Source organism: Prosopis cineraria, unplaced genomic scaffold (assembly GCF_029017545.1).
Source record: "Prosopis cineraria cultivar Desert tree isolate PC_DT_omini unplaced genomic scaffold, ASM2901754v1 PC10, whole genome shotgun sequence".
Lineage (NCBI taxonomy): Eukaryota > Viridiplantae > Streptophyta > Magnoliopsida > Fabales > Fabaceae > Prosopis > Prosopis cineraria.
In genome coordinates this window covers 21454423-21466644 of record NW_026555341.1, presented here as the reverse complement: position 1 = coordinate 21466644, position 12222 = coordinate 21454423, and positions in this window count along the sequence as shown.

The window sequence follows — 12222 nt, the reverse complement described above, 5'->3', positions numbered from 1 at the left end:
GTGTAAAAAAGGGGCAAGCAAGGTGTCAAGGATCAAGAGTCAAGAGTCAAGAGTCAAATTCTTTTGACATAATGAAAGACGGACCGTGTATTAAATCCATCTCGTCTTTATTAGAAGATATTTTTGACCATTGCACTAGAATCAAATATGGTTAAGTTATTAATTTTGTAGACAAATATAATAAACTTTCAATTTTACCCATATTTAATGAAACATTTTAAAATTTGTATTACATTATATTTTCTGTCACAGTCAATGACTTTAAATAAGGATAATATTGAAAAAGTGTAATTAATACCACACTAAGTGCCTTATAACAAGGAAAATATTAGTTGAAGACCTTTGGAGATATTTTATATTAGTTGAGAACCTTAAAATTCTAATATTGCACTACACCCTCATAATACTTATTTGACATACAAGTTTTTACAAGAACGAATTACCCCATGTAATGAAAAGGTCAAATGGGTTATTGTTAATTATAATTACGTTATTGTTAAAATCTGAATAGATATTTTTTTAACTAGTACTAACACTTGCCTAACTCAACATGTCTTATCAATTTTCTCACTTGTTCATTTCTAAATGGGTAGTTATCAAAACTCAAATAGATACTTGTTTATGCATGATTAACACTTGTCAAATTCAATATATTTTTTATCACACTATTATAAAAATGTAAATATAAGACGTCATGAAAAATGACGGTTAAATAAAAATACGTCATGTATGAGATAGGTGAGTGACGGTAAGAAAATAAATGACGGGTGTTAAAACAACCTTCGTATATTGTTAGATTTAAATGACGGGTATTAAATAAACTTGTCATTTATTTCAGCCCAACGTTTCATTTACTGGAAGGAAAAAAATAAAAAATAAATTTCAACTTTAAATGACGGGTATTTCAACTACCTGTCATATAAAGTTTAAACACTATATGACAATTATACAAAAAACCATCATATATCGGTGCCTGGCATTTTAGATTCTTTGACGGGTGTTTTAAACACCCGTCATTTAAAGTCTAGAACAATATATGACGTGTTTTTTAAACATCCATCATATATTAGGGGGAAAAGTTTCATTTTCTTGAATTAAAAAAATAAAAAATTTTAAGCTTTAAATGATGATGTGACAGTTGTTTCAAACAACCGTCATTTAAAGCCTCAGTTATATATGAAACACCCATCGTATATTCTTGAATAAATGAAGGGTATTATAATACCCATCATTTATTCTCATTTTTATTCAGTTTTCAGACTTACTTTTTCATTTGTTTTCTCTCTTCTCCACTTCTACATGAAATTGATAGAAATCTCTCAATCTACCCCCATTGTTGCCGTCGACCACCTTAGTCCCTCTCTAATGTGAAAATGCTCCTCCTATGCCATCCGTTGCCTCTCTCATTTGCTTCCTCTTTGAGTTTCATCCTCTCTTCTTCAAGTTATATGGGTTTATGATTTCTATAATTTTTCTTCATTTTCTTCTAATATGCTTAGATTTCTAGATTATGGAATTGATTTATTTCATATTATGGATTGTTTTATTAGTTGATTTTTTTTGTTTAAATTTCTCCTCATTTGTTGCCCATTTTAATATTGTGGGGTGTTGAAAATTGCTAATGTTTGATGCTTTATTAACTTGAAAATGATTGTAGATAATATGCTTAGACTTAGGATGATTATTAAGATGAAAATTAGCAATCAAAATGGGATATTTATGATGACTATATTTTTCTATAAATTTTGATTGATTTATTTCAATAATTTTTAATTTAAATTTTATGCATTGTTTGATCAAAGTAGTTTTATTGTTCAAAACTACATATTGAAATGTACTAGTGTATCAATTTTTATTGCAATTGGAGTTTATTTTAGTGACGAAAATTGACGTGTGGATTTTGTAAAAATCATTACTATTTTATTAATATTTTTACATTTGGTAAAGAATGGTTTGGTCTTGGCTTGAGATTGCTAATATAGGATATATGTAACCTTAGAATGATCAATGAGACAGAAAACATTAATTCAAAATGATGTTTATAGTGTTTTTCTTCTTTCTATGATTTTTGAGCGAATTTTATATATAATTTTATAATAATTAGAGTTAATTTGAAAATGCTATTTTATGAAAATTTCGTTGGTTTTGTAATTGTATATGGTTGAAATTAGTTTGTTCAATGAGATGCCAAGATTGAAAAGAGGGTTAGCCTGAGAAATACTTTCTTTATGCGTTATGCTGATGAATTTTTATCGATGGTTGAAGGAGTATGTGAATACTCATGCATTGTGACTCATGATTCATTAATTACTCTATATTATATGTAGAGTAGTCAATTTCTTTATTGATAATCTTTCAATCATTCCTTTCCTCTCCATATTCATGAGTCACTAATTAATAGATATTGCAATACTATGATAATTCTTATGTTGAAGAATTCAAGGACGCAAAAATAAATGAGGTCATTAAAGAATAGTGTCAATACATTTTTTAAGTATGGACCTCATACAAAGAAGATTAATAGAACTATCTTGAAAAAGTAGCTAGGAAGTTTTTTTTTTAGTAGGTAGTTTATTTTTAGAAATAGATTACTTTATGTAATTACATTTGTTTATTGATTAGTTTTGAAATTGAATACAATAAATTTTGTCGATATTTAAATCTAAAATGGTTGGTTGCTGCTGTTTTAATTTGTTTTTGCAGGGTGCTAGTATAAAAACAGCTCACGTATAAAAAAAACCACATAAAAAATGACAGTTATATAAATAACTGTCATTTATATTGAAGTAAATGACGGGTAAGTAATATACCCGTCATTTATATTGAAACAAGTGATAGGTAAGTATTTACCTGTCATTTAAAGTATGGTCTGAATTATTACCATATTTTAAATGACGAGTAAATAAGATACCTGTCATTTAGAGGTAGTATAAATGATGGGTAAGACTTTAAATGATAGGTAAGTAATTTACCCGTCATTTATACTTACTTTAAATGATGGGTAACTTATTTACCTGTCATTTATATTCTCATTTTGCTTTTCTTTTTGTAAAAATTTTATTTTAAATGATAGTTTTATAACTATCATTTATTGGTGGTCTTTAAATATTAGCCGAATCAATGATGTGTATTAACCATCATTTATGGACTAAAATAACCGTCATGTATTCCTTTTTTTGTAGTAGTGTCAGTTTTTCTAACTTGTTCATTTCTAAACGGGTTGTTGTTATTTACGAATATAATGAATTGTTGTTAAAACCAAAATGAGTTCTTATATATTTTAAACTTTAGGAGTAATTAGGTCTTTTCTTATAAAAAATTATTTTTAGATAAGTACCATGGAGGTGTAGTGTAATATCAAAATCTTAAGATCCTTAGCTGATATAAAATTTCTTCAGCAGTCCTCAATTGATATTTTTCCCTTATAATAAGGACTAAAGAAATTTTCTAGAAGACATGTTATTATAAAGATTGCTAGAGGGAGTATGTGAGCAATCAAATGATCCCACAAAAAATTTTTCATTTACAAACATCCAAACAAAGTAAATATAAATTATATATAGTATTCTAAATTTAACTTATCTGAAAGTCCCTACTATTAGAAATTTCCACCCAAAAAGAAATTCATTTACCCTAAAAACAAAAATTCACTTCTCTCTAGCCCTACAAAATTATTTGTTAGGAACAAAGTAAGTAATGATTTAGGATCTTGCTCATTTCACTTATCTAAATTTCACTTCTCCTCTAGCCTTACAAAATTATTCATATAGTATTTCTAAACTCCACTTATCTAAAAGTCTTTGCTATTATCACTACTACAAAAATGATTTTTTACAATGGTTAAAAATGACTTTTTACAGCGGTTAAATAGGTGATATTGTTATAGCGGATGTAGAAAGTCGGTTATATGATTGCTGTAAAAAATACATATTCTACATTGACTAACCATAACCGATGTAGAAAATGGATCAGTGATTTAAAAATTAAAAATTGGAGCACTTTTTACAGCGGTTGGAACACAATCGCTATAGAAAGTTTAATATTTCACATCGATGTTTACATTAACCAATGTAGAATAGTAATTTCTATACTGATTATGGTAATAACCATTGTAAAAAGTGTATTTTGTTTTTAAAATAAACATCCATATTTTTAAATTTACCTTAATCTGTACACAAAAATTACCACAGCCAAATCAGACAGCACAATTTTTTTACAATTTTTAATATAAAATTAAATTAAAAACTATCCAAAACTAAAAGTTATCTATAAACTATCTAAAAACTATTGAGCTATCCAAAATATTGTGTCAACAAATATTTTCAAAGTTGTCTGCAACTAACAAACTTCTTAAATTGCATAAAACTTTCTACAAAACTCAAATTCTCCCCAACATGAGTTGCCCAATATATGCGGATGCCTTCAATTTCAACTTTGGGGAATGGATCTAAATTGTCAAACATCTAAAATATAATTTGTAAAAGAGGCTTATTATGTACTCTCAAATAACAAAATAAAATAAAACTTTTAAAAATATATTTACGTCTTTTGTAAATTCAGTCATGCCCAATATGATAATGTTGAGCATATGTCTGATCACATATAGGTCGTATAAGTTTGTTTTCACTAGTTGTCTATGGCTCTATATAAGAACAAATCATAAGAAATCAATAAAAATCATAGTAATTGAACATATTCATAAAGTATAGCATCACCTTTGGCTCGATTTATGTAGGATCCTTGAGCTCATGTCTGTGCTTTTGCAAGACCACATTTTGATATGTTTTCATTGCTCTATGATCAAGATTACCAAGTTAGTAACTAAAATATTCAGTGTAAATTATATTAAATATTGCACAAATGTACTTACGAGTCTATCGTCTTCTTAATTTCCTTCCCCAAGTTTGTAATGGAGGGAATATAAGAAGACAATAGTGTTGCTCTTCATTAAAAGAACAAACAACTGCTAATGGTCCTGCAAAATATGATTAGTTAAAGTAAATCTACATCAAAAAACTATTAATTACAAATTAATCCTTACGAGTGTACGTATGGAGCCATAAAAACATCTTTTTTAACTTCACATATTCTTTGCTGGAGATATTGGGCCCTTAACTTTCGAGTATTCCCTTTCTTTGTCATGTGATGCAGGTAAAGGAATCTGAACTTATCACCTTTGCCTAATACGATGCACAAATAATGAAAGTACCTACACCAATGCAATTGTGTTAGATCACTAGACTTGATAATTAAGTTAATTACATTAAAGAAACACAAACTTACATCATAAATAGTTTAATGTGTGGTGTGGTAAGCTAAGTATTTGACAAAAGTTGAAACAAATCTTCCCGTTCAATTATCACTATCATGTATTTCTTACCCACAACCTCTGGATCCATTTTTAAATTTTTGTGTTTGAATGATGGATCATACACTATTAAGATCATTTATTGGTATAGAGTTAGTAAGGGTTTTGGAAGTTTCAAGAGATTCGGCGAGGGAAGCTATTATACATAATAAAAATGAAAGAAATAGTTAGTAAGAAAATATTTTAGGAAAGCTACCACATAATAAAATTGCTACTACTACAAAATAGACTTTTCACATCGCATTTTTAGGCCTTTTCATGTCACAACTATAGGGCACATCATACTGGGCGACTTAAAATAATGGCTTATCTACGTCACAAATAATGGAGACGTGGAAAAGAATAAACCACATCCCTTTTAATATTAAGGGAGGTAGTTTCTACATAATTCACGTCCCTATTTTATTAGAAAGAGATGTGATTTTCATATAAACCATATCCCCCTAAATAAGGGGGACGTGGTTACTCATGTTGTCAGAGAAACCACATCCCCCCCAAGTAAGAGGGACGTGGTTTCTAGGAGGAACCACCTCCCTCATTCATGAGGGGGAAGTGATTTCTTTGAGAAACCACGTCCCCCTCTATAATAGGGGACGTGGTTTGTTCTGAACACATTTCTTGTTACATCCCTCCTTTTAATAATGTGACGTGGTTTTTGTAATTCTTTTTTAATATAAAATTTGTATTTGCTTGATAACCAAAATAGAATCTGTGAAAGTATGCTACAGAAATAGTCGAATTCATACAACAAAAGTTCAGCAAATAGCAACTCATTTACAGCCATTCATAAACTATCACAACAAAATATACTAAGTGCATTGGGACGACAAAACTATTGTCACCCATTCAAGTGTCAATATTTACAGCCAAATTCCAACAAACTACTCGAAACACATTAGGGTTTATATCCTTCTATCTAACTATATGGATAAACTATAAAATCACACTATGTAAATAGCTCTTAAAGAAGATAACCTGCTAAATTGTTTAGAATGTCAGTTATGTCTTCACTGGTATTAGGGGTACTCACTGTCAAATAGTGGTAAATTTTTATCGAATGTTCATTATATATCCAAATTCTAAAGCCTTGCGAAACTAATATTATTAAAATAAATAATAATGTAACTTACCATGTATAAATTTTTGTTAGTTTCGGATTGAATAATCCCATACATATAACGAATAATATAATATCCATACTTTATACTCCCTATCTGGTAATGGCACTGAAAGTTAAGAATCAGATAATAAGTATAAACAAAATATATATAAAAAGTTGTGAATAAAAAGTATTGAATTGAAATTACTTACGTTTGGAAAAATCCAAGTTGGTGAGGGATTTTTTTGAGATGTATTTTTTGCTGGGCGTCACTTTCCCCCGGTCATATAATATATCTTTAATGCTCTATCATGATATTTAAATAAAGTATAAGGTATTAAAACAAAATAAATATCTAACATTTATAAAAATAATATTAACTTACGTGTTGAATATATTTTTAGTTTCAGCACTCAGTTGCTTGCCCATAGAACAAAACTAATAGATCTCTTACAAATACGGGCATATAACATAAAGGGACCAATGGTAACTACAAAGAGACAAAAGAAATCAATACATGAAAGCATAAAAAAGATTATCAAAATAAATAAATATATATATATATATATATAAATGAATATAAAAGAACTTACCCTTCAAGAATTGGAGCCAGATAACAGGGCAATTTTGTTTCTAAAATAGTATTGCCCACGTATCTCATCCTATCATTGATATCATTGTAGGCCGATGTCAAAGAAGCTAGACACAAAAATCCAAATTGATCTTTCTGTGATCCAGTACAAAGACTACTAAGAAACCTATTAATAGAATGACACAAAAATTATTGCATATAAATTAAAATAAATATAAATGAGATAGAATAGAGGTAATAAAATTACAAGATAGATAGCATAGCCCATGAGATATCCAACTCCCTCAGCAACAAGAATTCCAAGATGTCTTTCTTGTTCATTGTAAAAGAATATGACTTATCTATACCCACAATTCCTTTAGGCATTGTCAAATTGATAGGCTTTGTCATTGCCTTAAAAAATTCATGTAATTGTAACAAAGCAAAACAGTCCTCAACCTCATCAAAATCCTAATAAAATATGAAATGAATAAAAGTTATATAAGTAATCAAAAGAGAGAATCAAAGAATAATGAAGAGTTTTTCTACCATTGAAATTGTCATCTCTGTGTCAACAAGTCTTTTATGCCATACAATGAATTATCCCAATGCTTCAAGTAAATTTTCAACCTCATCAGTAGGGAATGGCACATTCACGTTTGGCTCAAGAACAACCTCAACCGTCACCTTCACTTAATCATCCAAAATACTCATGTTATGGATTATTTTTATGAGCATATATAGCCATGCTGAACCAACAATCCTCTTCCAAGGATTATCCAAATAAAGAAAACAAACTTGTTCCTCTTTTACTAAGGGACTACAGGTATGTAGTGCCATCTCTGGTGGATTATAGCTATCTTTAGTACTTTGAAGCACAGGAGAAGTCTGGAAAAATAAGTAAACACAATGAAAGAAAATAAAATAAACTAAAAAAATTGAATAATTAAACTAATTAAAAGTAATGAATACCTAGGGTTCCTACTGCCCAATTCCCTGTCCACTGTCTTGTGTGGTTCCCATGCTGGTGACCATAGATATAACCTCTTGAAGAATCTACTCACGAAGTAGCAAATTATCCAACTCATACTTTCGAGCACATTCATCTCTAACCTTTACTAGAAGGTCATCAAGCTCAGCTCTTGATACAACTCCTGATAAGCCTCGTGAAATTGGTCCGAAATACTCCTTTAGACTAACTCCTTTTCCTACCCTCTAACACGACCAGAATAATTTGGCATTCTAATTACTGATGCCAAGATATCCATTCTTCTAGTAGATTGAAATGATCCTTGGGAAGCTTGTTTCTCAAGTGAATCCTGCAATATTTAGTTAATGAACTTTATCTTAAAAGATACGAAATCTAAAATTGAATCTAGTTAGTATAATTACTTACAATCCGTTGAGCAACTTCAGTAGCCTCCAGAGTAATATATTGGCCGTTCTTGATTCTAGCTTCTTTCTATTTTCTTTGCTGAGTTGGAGGAGTTGGGGGATGAGCAACAATACTGGGGTCAGATCTTGCAGCTTTCTCTAATTGCTTTAAATCAACTTCCCTAACTTTCTAGTCCAGCTTCCTATATCCCTCTCGAGAAAAGTAATGCTGATATTTATTTTTGGACTGTCTCTCTTTATTTGCAGCATTTAATTCCTATAATAAAATAAAAATAAAATTAGTTGTAAACTAAAAAAAATAAACTAAGTTATTAATTATATCAAAATTTACCTAAAATTTAGGATCATCTCGTGACCTCACAAATTCTCTCCAAGTGTCTTCATCAATGAAATTATATTCCAAACATGGATTGTTCTTCTTCTTTTCTCCTCGAATGTATTCCCTAGAAAGTGATGACTTGAAATCTTTCCACTGATCACGAACTTGCTGAAGCCAGTACCTCTTCATCTCATCGGTAGGAGGGATATCATAAGTAAGCTGCAATATGTCATAATTATAAAGTAAGATAATGGTATCTAATATAATTAAAACAATAGAAAAATAGAAAAATATGCATACCAAAATATCACTCCAAATCATGTCCTTCATAGCTTCTGGTACTTCTTGCCAATTATGATACAAGATCCTAACTTTACTCTGAGGTATGAGACTTATGTAACTTACAAACTTGTCCCCTTCTAGACCAAGTGGTCTTTAACCACCACCAAACTATAAATGCACTCTCTCTGTAGTGCCCTGACGTAGTGCCAGCTCCTTCAATTTTATACTTCCTCTACCTCTTTTCTTGTAAGTTGCACTGGATATGTCAACTACATCTTCATTAGAACCCTCCATGTGCTGTTAAGATTAAAAAATAATACAAGTGAGTAACTTGCATTATAATTAAATATATAAAATAAATAAATGAAACAAATATATGAATATAAAGAGTCAATTAATTCAATGTTTTATTAAGTAATTCTTACTTTATTCATTCTCCTAAATTCCTTCACAATGATCTTCTCTAATTGCATATTCATCTTCAACCAAATCTACTTCAGTTGCTCTAGGTAGATTTGTAGTGAAAGGCGGGGTTTCATTAAGGTTAAAAGTTGAGTCATCATCCTCTACATTAATAATTTGTTTTTTGCCTAGTAGTACAATAGAACGCTGTTTATTCACTGGATCAATGACGTAAAAAACTTGTTTTGCCTGACTTGCTAAAATGAAGGGCTCCTCTTTAAAACCAAGCCTCTTGAGATCAACTGAAATAAACCTAAATTCCTCATCTACTTCAATAGCATTAAAGTGAACCCGCCTGTATTTGAAAACAGGTCCTTTGAATTTAGTGTAATTTACCTCCCATATCTCATCAACCACTCCATAATAGTCCGTGCGAGCCAATAATGGGTTATTATCTTTTAAACTAGAAAAATGCTGGGCTTCTACTTCTACCATTACCCCACTATTTTGCATGGTGCTTTTATCATTTTGGGCTTTTGTATAGAAAGAATATCCATTTATATCAAACCCACCCCAAAACACGACCTCAAAACGAGGTCCCTCAGCTAACCACATTATTGTATCAAACACACTAGTCTCATTCATAACTTTTTCCTTGAACCATTTTTTGAATGTCTTGTTATGCTCATTAGCCAGTTGCATTTCATTCTTTCTTAGGTATTTATCTTTCAACAACTTTTTATAAGCATCTAAATAATGTTGAACTTCTTCCATGTTATTCAAGATGTACAAATGTGCTTGCAAGACTTCTTCATGAGACATACACTTCACTCTGACCCCCGTGTTCCCTTACCAGCAAGTCTTGTCCCCTCATACGGAGTTTGAGGGACCCCAACAGCCTTCAATCCTTTTAGATATGTAGTACAAAATTCAATAGCCTCTTCCGCCACATATCTTTCAACAATTGATGCCTCAGGCTTGTATGGGTTTTTAAAATACCCTTTTAGAATTTTCATGTATCGCTCGAATGGGTACATCCATCTAAGATAAACAGGACCGCAAAGTCTTACTTCTCTAACCAAATGAACTATTAAATGCACCATAATGTCAAAAAATGCTGGAGCAAAGTGCATTTCTAATTGACATAAAATAATATAACCCTCATTTTCTAATTCATCCAACTTGTTAGGATCTATAACTTTGCTGCATATAGCGTTGAAGAACATATACAATCTAGTTATCATGTGTCTCACATCATCTTTCATAATCCCTCAAATAGCCACTAGTAAAAGTTGCTGCATTAATACATGGCAATCATGAGACTTCATGCCTAGTAACTTCAAATCACTTATTGAAACAAGTTTTCTAACATTAGAAGAATACCCTTGTGGCACTTTTTTAGCATGCAAACATCCACATAAACTTCTTTTCTCTTCTTTAGATAATGTGTGCGCTGCTGGGGGTAAATAAGCTTTCTTCCCCTCTTTTTGTTGTGCATGTAAGCGTTTTCTTAGCAAACAAACATTGAAATCGTGGTATTATTGGAAGATACCATATCACCTTCACAGGAGGCCCTTTAATTATGATCTCATCACTATGATCAATATCATTAGTCTTCTTTACTTTGTACCGTAAAGTCCCACATTTGGGACACTTGTGTAGCCCTTCATACTCATTTCTATATAGTATGCAGTCATTAGGACACATGTATCCTCCTATAATCCATACCTATTGGACACAGGATTTTCTTTGCCTCATACATACGTTTTGGAAGTAAATTATAGGCTAGAAGCATTTTACTCAAAAATTCAAGTAACACCATAAAACTCGAATTGATCTACCTACTTCTTGACTTTAAATTCACCAATCCCAACACAGCTATCAAGAGCATAAAATTAGTACACCCTAGGTATAAGGGTTTCTCTGCATCACTACGCAAGTTGTCATATGCATGTGATTGTGCAAATGATGTCATCCCAACATCACAAATCATATCATCTATTCTATCATCCCAGTCATTCATAATTTGGTCATTTTGGGACATAGAAGTTGTTCCTGCCTCCCCATGCCATACCCATCTTGTATACCTCAAATTTATCCCATCACAAATTAAATGCTCTTTTATTTCATCAATACCCAATTCAATCTTATTCATGCAGTTGACACAAGAACAACAATACTTTCCATTTTTGCTAGGAACATTTTTCCTAGCAAATTCAAGAAATTGGTTCACACCATTCTCATACTCCTCAGTCATTCTACTAGCATTCATCCAACTATGATCCATTCTTTTTTTACCTAATAAATCATCACAAAGTCTATCAAATTAACAATTCACTATCTACTTGCATGAAGATATAAATCTTTGTGTGTAAAATGAACTTCTAATAAAACGACATGAATTATGACAAAATATGCATGGATTGACATTAATTTGGACTAGAGTTGTGTAATAGTCTGATAGATGTGTTAGTTATTTAATGTAATTTTTTTAATTAATTAAGGAAGATAGGACAAATTAAATTAAAAACAATATTGAGTATTGGAGAGTAGTATATAAAATATTAAGGGTCTGATTTGCACTAATTTTATGATTGTATAACTAACTAAAACTTGGTTTTTGTACATTGCACAAAAATTAACAAATTAGTGGTATCATTCATAATTTCTCCTATAGAATATTTTATAAAGATTTTTTTTCTTATACTTTTATAGGTTGATATTAATATTGATACTCACGATTTTTTTTTGAATTATAGTTAAGAATAAGAGTTAGTAAAATTTAC